At 49.6% G+C, this 20075-nt stretch overlaps 1 protein-coding gene across 1 annotated transcript in view; it reads right to left on the reverse strand.

Moving 5' to 3' along the window:
- The window catches only part of IGSF11 (immunoglobulin superfamily member 11), a 109615-nt gene that overhangs the window by 61389 nt on the left and 28151 nt on the right, over positions 1-20075 (reverse strand). The gene's annotated exons all lie outside the window — the stretch shown is intronic.

The raw sequence follows: 20075 nt of genomic DNA on the forward strand, positions 1-20075 counted from the left end.
GAGCAGTCCCAACTCTCAGCCTCACGCATTTGTTACCTCCTCAGGTGTAGGACAGTTGGACACCTATCTCAAGCCAAGTAACTGAACCGCTTCCAAGATAAGCCAGGCTCTCCTCAGCACTGTAATTAATTCACCAGCCTTTCCCTTTCCCCTCCCTGTGCCAGGTCAGCAAATTCACTGTTATGCCAGTTACTAAAACTGTATCTCGCTCTCTCTGGCAGTTTATCAGTTTTATTGGTGTGAATATGTCTTCCCCAGACGGCCTTCAGAAGTAAACGTATGGTAGAACAAATAGCTAAAAGCATGCGGGACAGACAGAGCAAAAAGCTTGCGTGATGCATGAGGCAGGAGGCTGGGAGAGCGGGAGGGAGCCTGTGCACAAGGCGGAGAGGAAAGCATGCAGAGCAGAAGAAAGAAGAGAGACATCAACCATACCCAAAGAAGCTGGGGGATGGCTCCTCTGGGATCAGCAGTGGGCAACACTGGCATTGCTTGTGCTTATAGCCACGGGACCCAGGGCAAGACATGCAACCCTCTCAACGCACTTGCTTTTGCAGCAAGACATTTCTGGGATGCCCTAGGAAGCCTTCTGTGAAACACGGCGAAATAAGATGCATCCAGGCTGCCTGTGAGTTATCAGGTATAAGAAACACTCTTGTGTGGTGGAAAACAAGTTGTTAAAAAAAAGATATCAGCTCTCCAGCTGTGCAGCCAGGGGTCCACACTGTGAAAGCACATGTATACCAGCCTCCTCCACTTTCAAAACACCCCTCAGATTTCATTGCCATCTCAAAGCTGACATTTACCCTCCAGGTATTGTCTGCATTGTATTTTAATAATCTCCCCACCTGTCATTATTTTCTCTCCCAAATCTGTTGCTCTTCAGCAATGCTGTAATTTAACTCCAGCTGAAGGCTGCTTGGGCTTGGATGACAACGTTTTCTCTATTAGTACCTGCCAGAGACAAAGCTGAAGCTCATCAAATGATAAATGACCATAACTGCCTCTCGCTCTCCAAGATTTATTTAGATCGTGACACAGAGAAAAACAACAAACTACAAACTGAAACATGTTTGGTCCTCACAGCCCCACTGTGGGCAAGCATCAGTCCCCAGTCACGACATGACCCACCAGCCAGGGACGCCCACTGGCCTCAGAGGTTTTCTAATGACAGTTGTGGCATTGCCACACATGTCCAGTGTGCTATTTTCTCCCATCTCATCTCTTCCAGGGGAAGATGAAAATCAAGACCAGATGCAGGTTTTCTGGCAGAAAGGTAAAAGGGGAAGAGAGAGATGGTCACCACATGGTCTACCACATCTCCATAGCATCCAGGCTGTACTGAAAGAGAGGACAATATCCTGATCTGTTACACCAAAGTAAATCTGATCCTTGTGAATATACAACCCACCTCCACTTCCCAATATCAAATGTAAATATACATGGGAGGAAGGGGAAGGGAAACTTCCTTCCTGGACTTTGTGGGTGACCTGCAGAAGACTCTAAGTACTTGCGCTCCTTTTGCAAAATTAGGAGAACTCCAAAACAGGCTGACTCCAGGAAGCCAAGGCTCTGCTATCCTGAAAATGCACATTCAAGTTACCTCTTCTGTGCAGGCCTTGAATTTCTCTTGGCCAGCATCTCTTTGAACGGTGTAACACGACATTTTACATACCCAGCAATACCGGCCAAGATCTGTAGCGTTTCCTCCCTGAGAGGAAAGCAGGGGAAAAAAAAATAAATAACGTATCATTTCACTAAAGTAATTCTGATCTGGCCTGGGGGTATATTATGATGAGGCTTCACTCCCTGGTATGCTTCCAGACGTTCCCATTTCTTCACTGTCACTTCCTCTTGGATACGTTTGCCTGTGCTGTTGGTGCAGCTGTCAAGTCCACTGGAGATGTCAGGAGACTGACAGTCACTCACACAACCACACTGTCCCGCAACACAACTCTCCTGCCTGGCTCCACATCTTTGCTAGTGCTGCCATCTCCCTCCAGCAGGACACCAGCCACCCCTGGAGCAGCCACTGACCTGCTCCCTGTGTCTGAAGCTACCTGCGAGAAGGGCCCAGCCAAGGAGTTGCCTCATCCCTTGGCAGGAAGCAGGTAGAAAGAAGAGCAGGACCAGGTTTGCTCCCAGGTGCAGAATCCAGGGTTGCTCCCTGCCAGCACACACATCCTCACCACTGTGCGATCACCCTGATCACCCTCACCAAAGAAGGCAATGCATGGCTCTCTGAGTTGATATGGGCTTGGACACAGAGGGAGGAGGACTGCTCTTGTTCTGCACCATCTGTAAGCCAACAAGCTACTGTCTCACACTGTCCTGCAAGATCTCCTACGAAGACAGGCTAAGAGAGTTGGGCTTGTTCAGCCTGGAGAAGAGAAGGCTTTGGGGAGACCTTCCAGCAGCCTTCCAGTACCTAAAGGGAGCCTATAAGAAACCTGGAGAGGGACTTTTTACAAGGGCCTGTAGTGATAGGACAAAGGGCAATAGCTTTAACCTGAAAGAGGGCAGATTTAGATTAGACCTGAGGAAGAAACTTTTTACAATAAGGGTGTTCAATCTCTGGAACAGGTTGCCCAGAGAAGTTGTGGATGCTCCATCCCTGAAGGTATTCAAGGCCAGGTTGGATGAGGCTTCGAGCAACCTGATCTAGTGGAAGGTGTCTCTCTCCATGGCAGGGGGGTTGGAACTAAGTGATCTTTAAGGTCCCTTCCAAACCAAACCATTCTGTGATTCTATGATCTTGTGTGTTTGGGATGCCTTCAAGGAAGGGTCTTGACCTTTGACTGGACAAGAATTTTAGACTTTTGTGGGGTGCCAGGACCCTTTGCTCTTTAGACAATCACCTGCCTTCTCTCATAGAGACGTGATAGTCATGACACTATGACAAGCTGCTTTTCACTAGACCTTGCCAGATAAGGGAGACAAGACTCAGTAACAAGACCCACCTAACTTTTATCCAGACCAGTTGATTGAGAGGTTCATCGGGCACTGCTAGAGCCAGAACTAGCAGCTCAATTGCACATCCTGAAGCAAGCTAAGACCAGTTTGCACCAGAAGTGGGCCACAGTTCAGAGAGAATGGAGCCTTCCAGCCTAGCAGGCTAGCTGCAAGTCAGCAAATGGCTTTAAACTGAAAGAGGGGAGATTTAGATTAGATCCAAGGAAGAAATTTTTCACTCTGAGGGTGGTGAGGCACTAGAACAGGTTGCCCAGAGAAACTGTGGATGTCCCATCCCTGGAAGTGTTCAAGGCTGGGTTGGATGAGGCGTTGAGCAACCTGGTGTAGTGGAGTGTGCCCCTGCCCATGACAGGGGGGTTGGAACTGGATGATCTTTGAGGTCCCTTCCAACCCAAACCATTCTATGATCCTGTGATTCTACAAATACTATGGTGTCTAGCCAGTACGTATTGGCTGTGAAATAGCCAATATAGCTCTACTTGAGACATGCCTTCAGTTCCTTCTCTTCCTTAAGGGGAAGATGCCTGCCAGACACCAGATCTCAAAACTTGGATGTCTGCTTCAGCATCACGCTGCAGACTCCCATTTTCTGCATTCTCTCGTAGACTGCAGCTAATCAGAGCTGCCTGCCTGTGGGAAGGAGGCAAAGGATCAGTCCTGCAGTTGCTGTTGGTGGCATTATTCAGTTCTACAGTCAGTGTCTAGCAGCAGCAGGATTTTCCTCTCTAGAGGTGTCTGGAAATTTTCCAGGATGAAAGCTCCTACCATTGAGCTGGTGCTGTTACCTCCCTGGAAAGACTAGGATGCGCCCCTTTGCTGGCGATTTCAGAGGTGACAGCAGCTGTCAGACCCTAGCAGAGAACGTGAATGTGATAGTTGAAATAAACTTGCTATTTTTCTGTCAGGTGAAACGTCTACGTGGATGCTGAAACATCCCAGGCAAGCGCAGCTTCACTGCTTTCCTATCATTCTCGTTAAGAGCTCAGTTTATTACATTTTGTCATTGCTAAGCTGAGTTCATTTTGGGACCTCTTAATTACAACGCAGCCTGCTTTGGAAACAAAACCAGCAACGATGTTGGCAAGCACTCACAGAGCAGAGAATTCTACCTGAAAAAAGACATTAGAGGCAAACCTTCAGCTGTAAAGGTCTCCAATTTATGGCCAGGCAGGTTCCTGCAGGGGCATTCAAGCCGAGTCACTCCATGTTAGGATGATGATGATGAGGAGCAGCCGCCCCAGGTAAGAGCAGCAGTAGGAGCACAGGCACCGCGTCACAGCGTTGGCCGTGCCAGCACCTGGCACCATGGGCTTTGGAGGGCTGGGACTCAAAACAGGAACGTATTCGGGGGGCATCCTGTGGGTTTGGGGTGACAGGCAGAAAGAAGCCCGAGGACAGATGAGGTACAAGGTGAGGAATTTGTGCGCGTTACAGGTAGGTTCCCACAGGCAGCTGTAAACTTGGTAAACACGTTACGCTTTGGAGATTAACGAGGTGAGATGCTTGCGATGGGAACCCGTTCTAGGCAATGCCTTCTGCCAGCAAAAACTCTGCAAGCTCTCTGGAGAACACGCAGGTGCCTGGGGAGGACGTGCAAGAGTGTGGGGAGGATCAGCTGTATACAGGGAGCACTCCCCAGCAGCGTGTAGGCAGGCGTAATATTAGGGGAGGGATGCATATGACATTTTTACCAGTAAGAAGATGCAAGGAGACAAGGCTCCAGGGTGATCTTATAGCAGCCTTCCAGTACTTAAAGGGGGCCTACAGGAAAGCTGGAGAGGGACTTTTTACAAGGGCGTGTAGTGATAGGACAAGGGGCAATGGCTTTAAACTGAAAGAGGGGAGATTTAGATTAGATATAAGGAAGAATGAGGGTCATGAGGCACTGGTTTCCCAGAGAAGTTGTAGATGCCCCATCCCTGGAAGTGTTCAAGGCCAGGTTGGATGGGGCTTTGGGCAACCTGGTGTAGTGGAGGGTGTCCCTGCCCATGGCAGGGGGGTTGGAACTAGATGATCTTTGAGGTCCCTTCCAACTCTAACCATTCTATGATTCTATGATCTGTCTGTCAGAAAAGCAACATCACCTTTTCTGCTCAGACACAATCGTGGGGCCACAAAGAACTAACGCGTTAGGTGGTTGTCACCATGCTGTAGCCATGGTCTCTCTGAGTGCCTTCAAGACCACAGACTGGATGTACAACCCCCTCCCGTAAGAAAACCTGGACCCTTCCTGCTGGAGATGAGGGAGAACCTTCCTGCACTGCAACTGGGGCTCTGCCATCCAAAAGGACAAGTCTGCAATTTTTAAGCCTTATTAAAAGACAGAGCGTAAGCCCAGCAGTGTGCTGGGCACACCAATTCAGCAGCGCAAACCAAGCAGCGTGTACAAAACCAACACAGGCATGCTCTGAGGCTTTTCTGTCTCCAAGCAACTTGGAGCACCAAGGCTCTCCCCATTTCACCAAGGACTGCTGCTCTCAGCAGGGTCCAGGGGGGGTGTGGTGCCACCAACGTCCACCAAATCCTTCCCAGACCTTCTCAAAGAGACATGAGGACTGACACCCCACTACAGTTTGACAGCAGACAGATTTCATAGTGACAGCATGGGATAAAGTGTTGCAGCGATGTTCTTACCATTGTCGCTCATAAGCCAGACCAGAAAATGTCTATTAGGAGCTTTTCTTGATATTCCACCTACCTTTCTTTCCCTGAGCTTTATCACATCACTCCTACTTATACACCTCCTGCTACCCTTCTGAGCAGCTCCTCTCCGTGAAGTTCACACCCTTCAAATTATAGGAAGACAGTTATGTTTCCCCTTTTCATCACCAATTACCCATGATAAACGCATTTGGTTGCTTTAATCTTTCCTCATACCTCGGCTACCCTCCAGTACCCTAATTGTTCTTGTTACTCTTTGAACTCCTTCTAACTTGCCTGCCTTCTGTGACAATGAGATGTTTGGAGCCAAGCACCAAGGTTTGGGTGGGACCTGACCACAGCTGCATGTTAATTCCATCATTAGCAAGATTAGGTGTCTCTGGCAGGATGCGGGTGTTTGTTCCTCCCCACATCTCGTTGCTCGTGGTGCGGCTGTCCTCCAGCCAACTGCAGGTTCCTCGGCCGCTATCATTTGTTGGTTTTATTTAACCAAGGGATTAAAAGCTTTCAGGACAGTAATTACAATGATCACTTGAGTGCTGGCTCTGAAGCCTGATGGCACACCAGACGTCCTCCAGTTCTGAGCAGCGCGTCCTCTGGCATGGGAAGTGCCCACAGGGATGGGTCAGACAGTGCTCCCCTACTCACAGCCTCTGCAAGCCTTCTCCACCTATGGCACACTGAGCCCAGAGCTAATATGCATGGCTTGAATGCTCTGGCTACAGGCAAGAGAGCCTCAGGAGGTGTATGCAAGAACTTGGTGCCCTCTGAAACTTAGGGCACTGCTCTGCCATCGCCCATCCTGCCAAGGAAGACTGCCTGTGCACGCGTCCGATAGCACTATCCACAAATACAGACTGAATCTAGGGCAGGAGAGGCAGCTAGGGATGCTCTGAAGTGGCAACTGCAATCTTTTACTTATGCAAAGGCAGCATAAAAGCCACCCACATATGGCTGTAGAGTCACATTAGCTTTAACATCCTAAGCCATAATGAAAAGAGTATCTGGTGATAGAAGACAACAGCATCAAACAATAGCCTCTCACTGACCACTTGCACCCAGAGCACGGGCTGAGAAGTGTCCTACAGGTAGACCTACGATAGTCTTCTACGCTGTCTGTTGGGCAGAAACGCAGGGATGTCATATTTTCAATTTGTTAGCTTTCTGCATGTGTTCCAGGAACAAATTTCCATAAAATGGAGCTAATGAGTCTTGCCTAGTTAGAGACACGGAGCTGAAAAGCCCTCGACATAAGGAACAGGCAGTATTAATAATATATTAGACTCCTCTGCAATACCGTTCTCATAGCTGAGAACATGCGTGACCCTGTGCAAGCTTCATCGTCTCTCCTTTCCGTGCCTTGGGGGCTTCAGGGTAATTTCAAACTTTGAAAGTCTTCTCCTCCACTTGCTCCAGTTTCTGATTTTCCTAGAGAGCCATCCGAATCTCACAACATCACCTGAGCAGTAGGTAAGTAAAAATTGCCTCAGCCGTAGAGGAGAAATCTAGGTTAATTATGTTGATAACTTAACCCCAGGGCTAATCTCTAGTCCATTAAGGTAAGCAGATGGTCAGCTCACTGCAGGGAAGAGGAAGAGAGGACAGAGAAGCAGCTCTCATTCACAACAGGCAGGACCAGACATGTCCCCAAGAGGGTGGGCATTCCCATCCTGCTCCCTTCCCCCATGGATGGGTTTTCTTTATACCCGTGGTTGGCCAGGCAATCCAGAAAGGGAAGCACAGAGCCACCAGGAGATAAACAAAAGCCCACACAAGGTGAGTATTTTTGCAATTCCAGTAATCAGTGCACTGGCATAGATTGAAAGCAGGGAGGGATAGGGAGTGGGAAGCACATGTAGATGGGTCTTGCAGGCTGGCATACCTGGAACGGGGTGGTTCAATAGTACATCCATAAGAAATAAAGGTCAGACACAGTGTGTCATTGCATGAATGGCTTTAAACTGAAAGAGGGCAGATTTAGATTAGATCCAAGGAAGAAATTTTTTACATTGAGGGTGTGAGGCACTGCAACAGGTTGCCCAAAGATGTTGTGGCTGCCCCATCCCTGGAAGTGTTCAAGGCCAGGTTGGATGAGGCTTTGAGCAACCTGGTGTAGTGGAGGGTGTCCCTGCCCATGGCAGGGAGGTTGGAACTAGATGATCTTTGAGGTCCCTTCCAACCCAGACCATTCTATGTTTCTATGAATGGAGGAGAAGCATTTTCAATATAGTCTCCTGACCAAAGCAGACACTAAAAGCCCTCCCAGGAGCACTACTGTGTGGGATATGTCCCTCCTAGGGTGACAGGGGAGGCCCCTATGGTCAATGCACGGGGCTAGGAACAGGTGTCCCAGCTCCTGTCCTCACTTCTTTCAGTGATGAACGGATCAAGCAGGAGCAACGCATTTGGTCTCTGTCTCCACAGTATCATAGAACAGTTTGGGTTGGAAGGGGTCTTAAAGATCATCTAGTTCCAACCCCTCTGCCATGGGCAGGGACACCTTCCCATAGATCAGGTTACTCAAAGCCTCATCCAACCTGGCCTTGAACACTTCCAGGGACAGAGCACCCACTACGTCTCTGGGCAACCTGTTCCAGTGTTTCACCACCCTCATAGTAAAGAATGTGTAAAGCGTCTGTAAGACATGCCTTCTACGCCTCGCAGGGGGATTTTGTAAAGCTTAAGTGTCTGTAAAGTGCTTTTTAGCCCTTGGATGAAAAGGGACAGAGACACCTCACATCTTAGCGGTCACCCTATTTCTTTAGTAGCCATGAAGGGATGCCAAGAACAGCTCTGCCTGCCTAAGAGCTCCCTGGCTTCCACTAGAATTGCAAAAGAGTCTTTATCTACTCTCCTCCGCAGAAACAGCAAATCCCAAGAGGAGAATAGATAAATATAGGTTTATGTGCAAACAACCGCAGCGTATAAAAGGGATTCTCCAAACTATCTATTTCGGGTATCGTTTCTTAGGGCAAAACTGCTCCATCCCAACTTAATCCTCCAACCACTGTAGCAAATGATTTCCCAAACACTAGCACTCTGCAGATCATCTGCTAGGACACTAAAGGTGTCCACAGCATGGGAATGTTCAACCTTATAGGGAAACAGAAATGGGGAGCTTCAGACTATTATTTTTAAAGGTACAGTTCAAGCCTAAGGGTCCTGTGGCAATGCTGCATTGTGATGTTTGAGATCCCTGTGCAAACTCATCACAGGATCAAATCACAACACAACCATCGAGTTGACAAGCTGAGACTAGTATACAACATGTACATTAAACAATTATATCTGAAGGAGATGGGACCAGCTGGTGCACATTAGAATCATTTTACTTATTTAGGGGACAGCCTGAGCAGCCTTCCCTTAAACATGTGCTTGGAGGTGAGCTCCACTTTGGGAAAAGCAGGAGTTATAAGATGAAGCCACGGGTACATTCACATGGTGTACTGCAGGCAGAAGCAAGCCCTGACCACCCTTTGAGCAGATGAAGATGCACAGTTGTGGTTAGCATGCTGAGATGCAAGGTGCATTAGCTCATACCAAGCGCTGCACTGAAGCAGTCTCATGGCTTTCAGACCAGCGCTGGCTTGTGTCCACTGGCTGGGATGGAAGGTCCAGGGAGCTCAATTCTGCCTGCAATATCACGTAGGCATTGCCCACATCACCTCCCTGCAAGCCCATAAATCCCCTGCTCCTCATCTTCCCTTTTTCCCCTCTGTTCCCTTTCTGCAGTGCAGGTTCTTTTGGGAGGTGAGGATGGATGACACCAACTGGCACTTCATCACCAGTAACGCACACATACACAGAGGGACAGGTCACAAAAGAAATCATCACTTCCCTGAGGAAACCATTCACAGCTTCACCTCCCAGGAACACCCTCCAAGCAGTCATCCCCTCCCCAGTGCACCTCACAGGAGTGGCAACAAAAGTTCAGCTTCTGTCAGAAAAATGACTGTTATGGATGGAGCTCTTCTTACTGCCGAGACCTGCTGCCTCTGTGTGCACCTGAGTGCCCAGCTCTGCTCACCCAGAGATGTTTTACTGGCTTCTTACTTCTGCTGGTACTGCACAACCAACTGAGCCGCTCCTCTTCTGGTTCAAATTTCAACATTCATAAAACACATCCTAAAATAACGCCTATTAACCAGCAGCACCAGCCCCTTGCACAATACTACTTGCCCAGACCCTGGCATGAGGAACAAGGCATCTCATCGGGTCCTCCAGCTGAGATGGCTCACCACCTCCTTCCCCACTTCTTCAGCCCGAGGGACCCCAGGCACATGTCGTGCCCCTTAGCAGGGCAATGCTTCTATGGGTAGGCAAGTGTCATAACCTCAGCGTCACTGACGGGCATTACCAGCATCAAAATGACACAGCAGGAAAGACATCTCAGAGCCCTGCACGAGTTGGTGGCACAAAGGTACTAAATGTGCTCCAGCAGCTGGGTGACACCAGCAGCACCGTGCACCAGCCACTCTGCGCTGAACCTTGCTACTCCGTTTTTGTGTCCCCTGAGGAGACTGCCATCAGCGCTGGAAAAAGGGGGGAGATGTTTGAAGTAGCAAAGAAACATCTGACAACGGTAGGCACGTCACAGCGATACCATGGATGTCAGAAACAACGCGTGGGAAGGAAGCAATTTGTCTCCCTCTCCAAAATATTTGGTCTTGCAAAAAGGCACAGGAAAGATCCATTTCTCCTTCAGTTCCAGGGAGTCAGATTGATAGTGAGCAAGGGCAGGTCCCAGAACTTCTTACACGCACACCAACATTGAGCACGGTGTTTGGCAAGCCGAGGTCAGAGAAGAAACAAGTGGTTGTGCTCCCCTCTGGTTCCCCTCAGCACCTCAACAAGGCACGAGAAGAAGATACCAAGATGCAAAGCAGAAATCCATCACATTTCAGAAAGGTTTCCCTCTCCCAAGTCACTCAAAGGAGGAACTTTGCTTCGGATTCAGCCCAGCGATAATTTCTAATCCATCATCTGAAGGATTACAGAAAGTTAGAGGAGACAGATGGTGTTGCAAAGACGGAGGAGTCTTATTGCTTGGCTGCAGCCTGTACTTGCCAAGGTTACAGCCAGGATTTCAGAAAGCTCCACTCTGCAGAAGCCGCTGCTCACTCCGGGCCGGACGGACCATGCTGTACCGGCAAGATGCCGGCTCAGCGCAGGAACAGCCGAGGCTGCCAGCAGGACAGTTTGCAGATGGGCTGCAAGGAAGAGGGATCCCTGCTCTGCACAGCCTCACGGGGCTTTTGCGTTGGGACTGGATGGAGAAGGAAGATGTTTTGCAGCCAACCAGCACTTGGCAGTGGCAGGAGAGCACAGCTCCTGGTAATTCACATGCTGCCTCCCTGCACCACGTGCAACTGTCGCCCTTCTCAGTTTTGCCTGCACCAAAGTTTTGCAGCGGGTCAGGGGCAGAGCCTGGGACGAAGTGACAGGGGCTGTCCCAGCTCCCTGCAGCCCACTCTGCCCCCACTCCAGCAGCACCCATGCCCGTCGTGCTTTGCCCCAGCCTTCAGCCCAGCCAGGGCACGGTGGTCGCCCAGAGAAGGGTGAGCATCACGTGCCAACTAGCACCAGCCTTGCTCCCAGCAGGGCTGCAAGAGAAGGGTGCTTCGGCGTTTGGATTTTGGTTTTTATGAGTTTGCAACACTGAAAAATTTATGGATGGATGATTTTTTTTTTTACATCCGCTTTTTTTCTTCTCTTGAAGACATATTAGAAATAGTAGGTGTCAGCTTCCTCATTTTTGCCAAAGGCATCTCCAGCGAGCTAATGAAACAGCAACATCACAAGGAACAGACCTGAAACCTGAGCCAGGAAACAGGAAGAACCATTAAAGACTCACCCTCTGCTTTAGGTTAATGCAGAAGTTTATATCAGTTGCCTGACAAATGCTTGCAAGAAAAAACTGTTTTCCTGAAAGCCAATGCAATTTTCAGACAAGGATGAGGAAACTTCATGATACACTTTTCCAGTCTTCCCAGAAACCCTCCAGGAAAACCTCAGAAACAGCTTCCTGATGTTTCTCATGTGAAAAACAAGTAGAGAAAAAGAACCAAAACATTCTCCAGGGAAATTTTAGACAGCCCTGGATAACGGCACAGTCAGCAGCAGCACTGCAGTAGCCTCCACAAACCAGCAATGGATCAGTGAAACGTGCAGAAGTCCGACAAAAGAAACATTTCTGCTTCTAATGGCAGCATATTTTTCTTTTTATGAGACACCTTTGAAATAAGGCGAAGTGAACAAACCTGAGTCACAGCACTTGGTTCTGCTCTTGGCTCTCTCCAGGCTGAGCAAACCTCAGCAAACCCTCTCCCTTTCCTACCCCTAGTCTTGCCTGCTGCCAAACAAGGCTCTCAGGGACATTCTGGAGGCCTTCAGATGAAAAGGTATTTTGATAAGCCCAGGAGGAATAAATAGCACTCCCTAATTTTGCACTGGTGTAGCCAGGACACAGGTTCCCCTTCCTGCCTGCTCCACGATGCTGCCAGTCATGTCCACGACAGGGGTGGCACAGGCTTCTTGCACAACTCGAAGCAGTTGCAAACCAAACGTGCACCCATGCCCTTGATTTAATTAATAAATAAAACCCTAGAAAGCCCACACAGTGCTCCCTCCCCCTCCTTTCGGAAAAAAAGAAACAAACCACCTAAAGCTCAGTGGACCAAAATCCAAGTGGTGAATCTGAGCGTGGTCTGAGGGCAGAGAGCACTTTATACCTTCATCTTCTGCTTCAGTGGAATGTGCTGAGGGCGTCATTTACAGCAGGGGCATTGTTGCACACCAGTTACTCTTTCTTTGGGAGCTGTGGAGGCCGCAGTAATAATGAGATAATTATCCTCATTATTCCCAGTAAGGGTGGGAAAGAGACCGCCTTTGTCCTATGGCTCCAGACTGCACCAGCTCAGGGGGTTTTGTTCTACCCGCGGAGCCACCTCTGCAGATGCTCCCGGGATGTTCCCACTGGGGCAGCTCCTGGTCACGCACGTTGGGGCACAAAGACCACAATGGACCCTGGATACCCCGACACAGCAGAAATCCAAACCGGGGATGTTTCAGCCTACCACGAAGCCAGCACGTCCCCACTCGCCTCAAAACACACGCTCTGCCCTACTTGGGTGAGGATCGTCGGGAAACACAGACAGCAGATGGGAGGGGAATTAAACTCAGATTGAGGAGAGACTCTGGCCCCCCAGAACTGAGACTTATTCCTGGCAACGCGCAGCTGAAAAGCACTTAGATATCAGCGGTCCTCGTTAATTCAGAGGGTATTATCCAAGCTTGTTACAAGATTGATGTCCACCGTGGTACAGTCATTAATAGTCACCCTCAGCGCTTGGCCTGGATAGGGACGCACAATCTAGTAGCCAGAAGTTGTTTCTCTTCCTTGCTTGATCATTTTGCTGATCCCTTGGTCTGAGCATAATGATCAGATTAGAAGGCTTGCTTTTTTTTTTTGGCTTCTTAGTCTCCTTAAACTAGATTCACACTTCTGTGGGCCACTCGTCATCACTGCCGGGAGCATTAATTAGAGCCGATGAGAACCTGCATGACCTGCTGTGGCACAAAAAGAGCATCATGGAGGAGCAGCAACTCCAGCTTGAACCAGGAGCTCAACACACCAGCCGCCCTCACCCAATGCCCCAACACGTGCAACGGCTCTGCACGCATTCTGGCAGTCAAGGAACTGCTGGAAGGCAAGAGAAAGGTGGTGCAACCGCCAAGCCCTACAGCAAGAACACAGCTGGAAGTCCTTAATGCAAAGTCACTTTGCCTGAGGGTGGGCTGGATGGGCCCTTCCACCCTAATCCTTTTCACCATCCTGTGCTTCAGGAAGACACCAGAGTGTAGGCTTCATGGACTGCAAAGCAACCATCGTTAGGTAATGCATTTCCAGAATATTCCTTTTATTTCAGTGAGCACATGACAGCTCAGTGCTCTCGTACAGCTGAAAAGCTCAGCAGCAGCTACACCTCACGCTCGGTGACCCTGGCAGCTGCGAGGTTACTGGCAAAGGATCCCTGTCCTTTGCCTATTCTCCACCACCACCACCCACATCTCCCTGCTTTCAACAGCCCCTGGCGCAGAGGAGCTCCCGATGGCCACGCGGGGACAAGCACAACGGAGCCGGTCATCGCTGGGCCACGCACAACAGTTGCATTTACAGAGGTGGTGCCTGTGACTCGAAGCTATTTCAGCTGGAAAACAAGGCGGCTTTATTTTTCCCCCCCTCCCTTGTTTCTAAATGGGCACCAGGCACGAGAATGACACCGGCTTGCACGCAGCTGTAGCACCGTGCCCTGTGCCATAGGCAGCAGGAGAACCGCTCACTGCGGGACCCGCTGCAGTGGGCACTTAGCTATGGGTGCCCAAACCCTGTTTACACCCTCAGTCACCCAGAAGGGGTGAACATGCCCAAGGGCTCCTGCCTGCTCACTGGGGAGAGCTCAGGGTCCTGCACGTCCCATTACTGGGGCAGCAGAGGAAGGGAGGCAAGGAAGGAACTCTGCACAGCAACAAATGGGAAGCAGAACCAAAAAAAAAAACAGAGCCAGAAAAACCAAACAAAGCACAAAAATGACAAAAGGGAAATTAATTTAAAAAGAAAAGGCACATCTACTAGCACCAAAGCATTCCCTTCCGGCACGCACAGGTTTCCCTGTTCCTCTGCTCCAGAATAACTCAGGACAAAATAAAATCTGTTCTTTATGAAATCCAAGTAGTAATTAGTTCATGAAAGAATAAGGCATGGAAGTTATGGATGTCAGGGATGAAACAGGAGCGGAAACTCAGAGCTTTGTTTCTGCTCCGCTTTTGCCCTCCTCTCTGCCAGCAGCTGATGCCCAGGTAAAGCAAGAGCCCGTGCATCCCGTCCTGGGCTGCCTTTTGTGTCTCTTTCAAACTAGGTGAGTCATCAGCCTTCCAAGCTTGATCCCAGCAGGAAAATCCAGCCCCTGTGTCAGGAAAGGGCTGGCCAGGACATCTCTTCCCCTCCCACACGCCCTGTCGCCCCAGCCCACAGCCCTGCAAAGCCGGGCTGCTGCCCTTCTCCCAGCACAAGCCTCTCCGCATATTCCATAAGGGGATTGTTGTTTTCTCGTGCGTTACACGTTTAAGAACATGACATTTGGAGCATGGATAGAAAGGATCTATTTAACCAGATCTTTTATTCCCTCTCTCACCCTCACATACACAGTGGCTGCTCCCCCACAGTCAGATCCCTGTGCACACACACTCTGCACGTGCCTTTCGGCTGCCTCCATCGCACTGGGTTTAATTAAACACCCTGGAGGCTTGTTTCTAAACCCAGATTATTGATAGATTTTTTTTAACTTTTTTTTTCCTAATACCCTGACAGCCGCAATTCAGAGCTAAGTGAGGTGAACAAAAAGATTCCAACAGGAGAGAGGGAGGGATGGGGAGCCCAGGAGTGCTCAGATCTGAGCAGGACGAGGACATAGGCTGCCCTTGGGAGCAGCGTGCAGGAAAACACGGTGGCAGTCCCCAAGGAAGCCAGATTCCCCACCACGGACTGTGAGCATCCTGCCAATCCTCGGATGAATCGCATCTCAGTCACCAGGAAGGAAAGACTGGAAGGGACCATCAAGGTCACCAAATGCAGCAACGTGCAGTTGCTGGCAGTCTAGCATGGGACCTTTCTGTATGAACGTGTCCACCAAAGAGTAACTTCACCTTCCTGCTGATGCCCTGTGCCCCTAACAGTAGAAGACTCAAAGCTGTATCTACAGAGTGGTGCTCCACTAACACCTTGCATCTCCACCATCAGGAGGAATTTATTGGGCAAAACCAGCCAGAAATTTGAAAGAGTGGAGCATGCTCCAAAGTACAGAGGAGGGAAAAAAATCCAACCAGATTACAGCAGATCTTGCTGTGCTGATCAGAGGAACACTCTCCCAACCCTACAGACAACGAACAGACAATCTGAAACATGAGATTAAAGCATGTTCAAGCAAGGCTAAGATTATAAATATTGTCCAGGTAAACTGAGAAAGCCTAGAAGGAAATCCCTCCAGGGATGCCAGCACTCGGGTTGGAAAGATCCTTTAATTTGCAGTTGGTGCAGGCTTTCCTGCCTAACCAAGGCTCTGGTTTCCAAGACACCTAGTCCAAATGACAGTGAGATGAACCGGGTGTATTATTTACTCAAAAAAACCACCCAGGATTTATGCTGCCTGCTCATCTTGGTGCTGGATCCAAATCCAATGCCCCTACTGTTGCCAACACTGAAACAAGAAAAAAGCTTCACTTTGTGAGAAGGCAGGAAAAAGAAACCATGATAAATCACATGCCACTGCTGAATATCTCTGGGAGCGCGGGCATCATCCTTGCAAAGACACAGAGGAGCAAGGATACTGGGATGGGGGAGGAAGAGAGAAACTCCAGCCTAATTTTGCAGCACTGGATATCAGGAAAAGCACTTCATTCCCGCGCAGCAACTGCTGCTGCAGGGGCCAGAGGGGCAGGTGAGGAAGAAGATGCAGCCTGGAGTGGCCAAGCCAACATGCAACGAACGCTGCAAAGAAGAGGAGACTGCCAGGAACCTGCCTCAGCTCTGCCCAACTCCATGACTTCACAAGTGTGACTGCACATGCTCCCCCAGCTTGCCCTGGCTTCCAGCATCCTTGACCTACCTCCTGGGTTTCTTGCCAGGCTTAACTCAGCATCCGCGGCAGCTTGTGATGAACAGCCCAGTCTAAAGCAGCACAAAGTACTGCATGCACTGGTTTCTGACAACGCTTGTCGACTTTTGTATCACGTCACAAGGCAGACAGAGGCTCACTGCGCACAGCAACGAGACTCAGGCTCAGCCCAGACCAGCACCCATGCCAACAAAAGGCCCATGCCCAAGTTGACGTTGGGTTGGGACGTTGACACTCCAGTTTAGGCTTTAGCTAGGGAACCGCACAAGTCTTTCGTACCAGACCGCACCTTATCCTCAGACAGCCACCTTCTTCCTCCCACTCCTCCAGAGAATGTGCCTCTGCCCTGCAAAGTTTTATGCCTTGAAATAAACAGGATGGCATCGTTGAATGTAGGCACAAGTCAGAAGCGGCATCAACCCATGGTACGGGCTGAGCAGCGCCTGCGGGATCTGTGCTGGGACCAGAGGGAGCATCTCATCTTACCCCTCACAGGAGAGCAGAGGATCTTTTATTGCTGTCGGGGCTGCCCAGGGGATTAGCCCACAGTTGTTCGCCTTTGATGAGAGGGAAGGCAGGCGTGTGAGCCCAGCTCAGCACGCCGGGCACCCTCTGTCCATCAAAGGGCTGAAAGTTGCAGCAATCGAGGCCAGAGAGTGCCTCAGCTGAGCTATAACTGGCAACTACAAAATTCAGCAGCATTCCTGCTTTGTAGTCTCGTACAAGCCCAGAGAGACCTTCAGCTTTACGCACACACTCCCATCCCAAATACTCAAGGAATCCCTGAGTAGCAGGACTGAAGCCTAGATTCCTGCATCCTGCTGGCTTGGGTTTTCTTATGCCTAATAGTTTACCTAAGTTCACACGACAGACCTCCTTTCCCTCAGTGGGGTTATTAATTTAGTTTCCTTTCTTAATCTGGTTGTACGTTTTGATGAATTCTGGCAAACGCAGTATTTTCGAGACTCCTGTCAAACAGGGCTGAACTTGGCCAACAAGATACAAAGCTATAAGGGTGAAGCAGAGAGTGCAACTCCACAGTCCTTCCCTCCCAGTAAAATCACTTGAAAAATGGATTCTGCAAGTGCACTGTTTAGTTATTACACCAAGAAAACCCTCAAATCCTGTCTGAAACGCATGGTTTGGGCTGAACAGCCTTTTCCAATCTTAGCTTCATTCAGGCAATAGATTTTTCAGGACTTTTAAATACTGCAAACATTTGAAGTGAACAGAGTAAGAGATAATTGACATCCCTTTCTTTACCTGACTTAACTCTTGAACCCTTCCTCCCATCCCAGGACACACATGACCATAAGGAGGCGGGAACACCGGCAAGAACAGAAGTGCTACAGTGGCATCTGAGGTACCACCCCCAAACAAAACCCTAGGTATGATGCCAGGTTTAGGCTGAGGCTGGCACCTGGTCCGTAGTGCCAGCTGCAGGGAGCAACCTCACATCATGGCACGAGGACAGGGCTCCACAGATCATCAAGGGGGGAGAAAGTGGCAACCTCCTGGAGAGGAGCAGGAGCTTCAGCCCAAAATCCCAACCTGCCCTTCTCCCCTTCGGACGTCAGGTATTAGAGTACAGGCATCGCAAAGGCGGTTGCTGCATAAGCACAAGAGTTGGAGGGGAAGGCAAAGAGCAGAAACTATTTCAGGTTACATGACCCTATCTCCACCAAATAGGATTGTCGGGTACAATCCAATTGGCCGAGGTGGGTCACAGTGCTGAAAATAGGTTTGTACTCTTGCCCTCTTAGCTGGTAAATAGCTTTCGGCCCCCAAAAGTGCTGAGCTCCACTATGCATTGGTGGAAACAGCTTGCACAAAAAATGAGGTGGCTCAAGGAAGGGGAAGGGGAAACCTGGGCACCAGGTGAAACGCTGCTGCAGCATAATCAGGGCAAAAAGGACACATGAAAGGAGCTGTTAGAAAAAACAAACAAACAACAACCAACCAAAGAAATGAGTTTGGAGTTGCAAACCACTGTTTTGTCTGTGATTTCTATCCAGGCACATCTCATACATTTAGCCTGTACAGTTAACATGGGACTAGGAGCACGGGAAGCAGCACAGGACAGAACCTGCTCGCGCACAAAGCCTGGCCCTGGCATATAATCCCTTTCACAGACAGATTGAGACTCATCTTAAAGACTGTACGGGTATTTTGCTCCCGTTACTCTGCTTGGAAGCTGCTTCCCAAGCTTCCCTGACCTAACAGTTCGAAATTTTAATTCCCAGACTAGATTACCACAACTGATTTATCGGAGCCCGGACTGTTGCCAGCACCTTCCCTTAGTCTTAAAAAACTCTTCCCCATCACACTGTTTACCTGCTGATATACTTAGAGTGCCCTCATACTCCCCTACCATTTTCCTCAGGCTAAACGGTTCCAAGCTCTTCCCATCTCCTCTTGCAGGACAAGCTTTCCGTTGTCTCATCCCCCTGACACACACCTGCTTCAGCACAACTTGTGTTCAGTGACACCAGCTAAGAGCAACTCCCTCTGACCAAAGGAGAGCAAAAGATTTTGGGGAGTTGTTTCACTGCTGTCAGGACAGCCCCACGTACACCCCACCAGTCGCCTGTCCCCCCGCAGGCATCCGGACAATGGGAAGGAGTGGGCTGATGCTGGAACAATTTAATTTCTGCTCTCTGGCACAGGAAATTCCAACAGGAACGCCATTTCTAGCTGCCAGCACAGGGCAAAAGAAAAGCATGCTCATGGCAAGCCTTTATCCCACCAGCCTCAGCAGGATGGAGAAGACAGTGGGGCTCAGCAGGACTGGCCCCTTCCTCCTGCCCCTGCCCAGCACTCACGGGACACTCGCTCCCTCCTGCTCTGCCTCCATCAGCGAGGGAGACCTGCAGCAAGACTTTTACCGCAATTCGCTGAGGAACGCTGCTGTCCAAACTGATGAGACAGCAATTCAGCAAAGGATGCAGGAGGCAATTTAGAGAAGTGGCGGTGACACCAGACGAGCTTTCACCACATTTGTCAGAGTGCCTGCAGATTCCATCTCAAGGCCATAGTGACGCTCATAAATAATGAGCGGAGCTCCTCTGCATCTAGAGCATTTTAATAAATAAAAATGTAAAAAAAAGCAGCCTAAATGGCACAGTTAGTTCTGCTTCTGCAACATTTCGGTCTTCCAGCCGAACGTATCAATGATTTTCTCCTTTGCAGTCCCTGAAAGCACAGCTACGCCTGGGTGGTGCCTCCTTTAGCACGGACGTGATCTTTCACATACAGAAGCTGTGCTACTACACTGTTACTGAGAAATGCAGAGCTCTGTTTGCACGTGTGTGTGCACACGTGTGCACATGTGTATGTGATTTCACTCACCAGCTGCTTGCACAGGCTCCAGGCACAGAATAAACCAGCCCGGCCCCTTCCCTGCACGCTCTAACTTTATGCATACTCTCCTTCCTTCCAACCACTACAGGTTTTGAGGATGGCATTTTGCTTGGGGATCTGTCTCCTATTTCACCATCCAATTTTAAGTCCTCATGAAGGACGACAAAGGAAAGAGCAGGGAAACACTTCCCAAGTCTCAGCTTGGCCAATGTCCCCCCTTCCCGCAGCATCCTCGCGAGCCAATTTAAAGCACAGATGACAAAATCCTCAGTCTTCCAACATGGGCTCGGAGGTCAACGTAGAGCCCGCTCACAGCATCCAAGCAACCCTTCCAATACCACATTTCCTTACACTCCATTAAAGCACAGCCTCATCTAGCAGGACAGCAGGACCACAGCGCACGTACAC

Source organism: Tauraco erythrolophus, chromosome 1 (assembly GCF_009769465.1).
Source record: "Tauraco erythrolophus isolate bTauEry1 chromosome 1, bTauEry1.pri, whole genome shotgun sequence".
Classification (NCBI taxonomy): Eukaryota; Metazoa; Chordata; class Aves; order Musophagiformes; family Musophagidae; genus Tauraco; species Tauraco erythrolophus.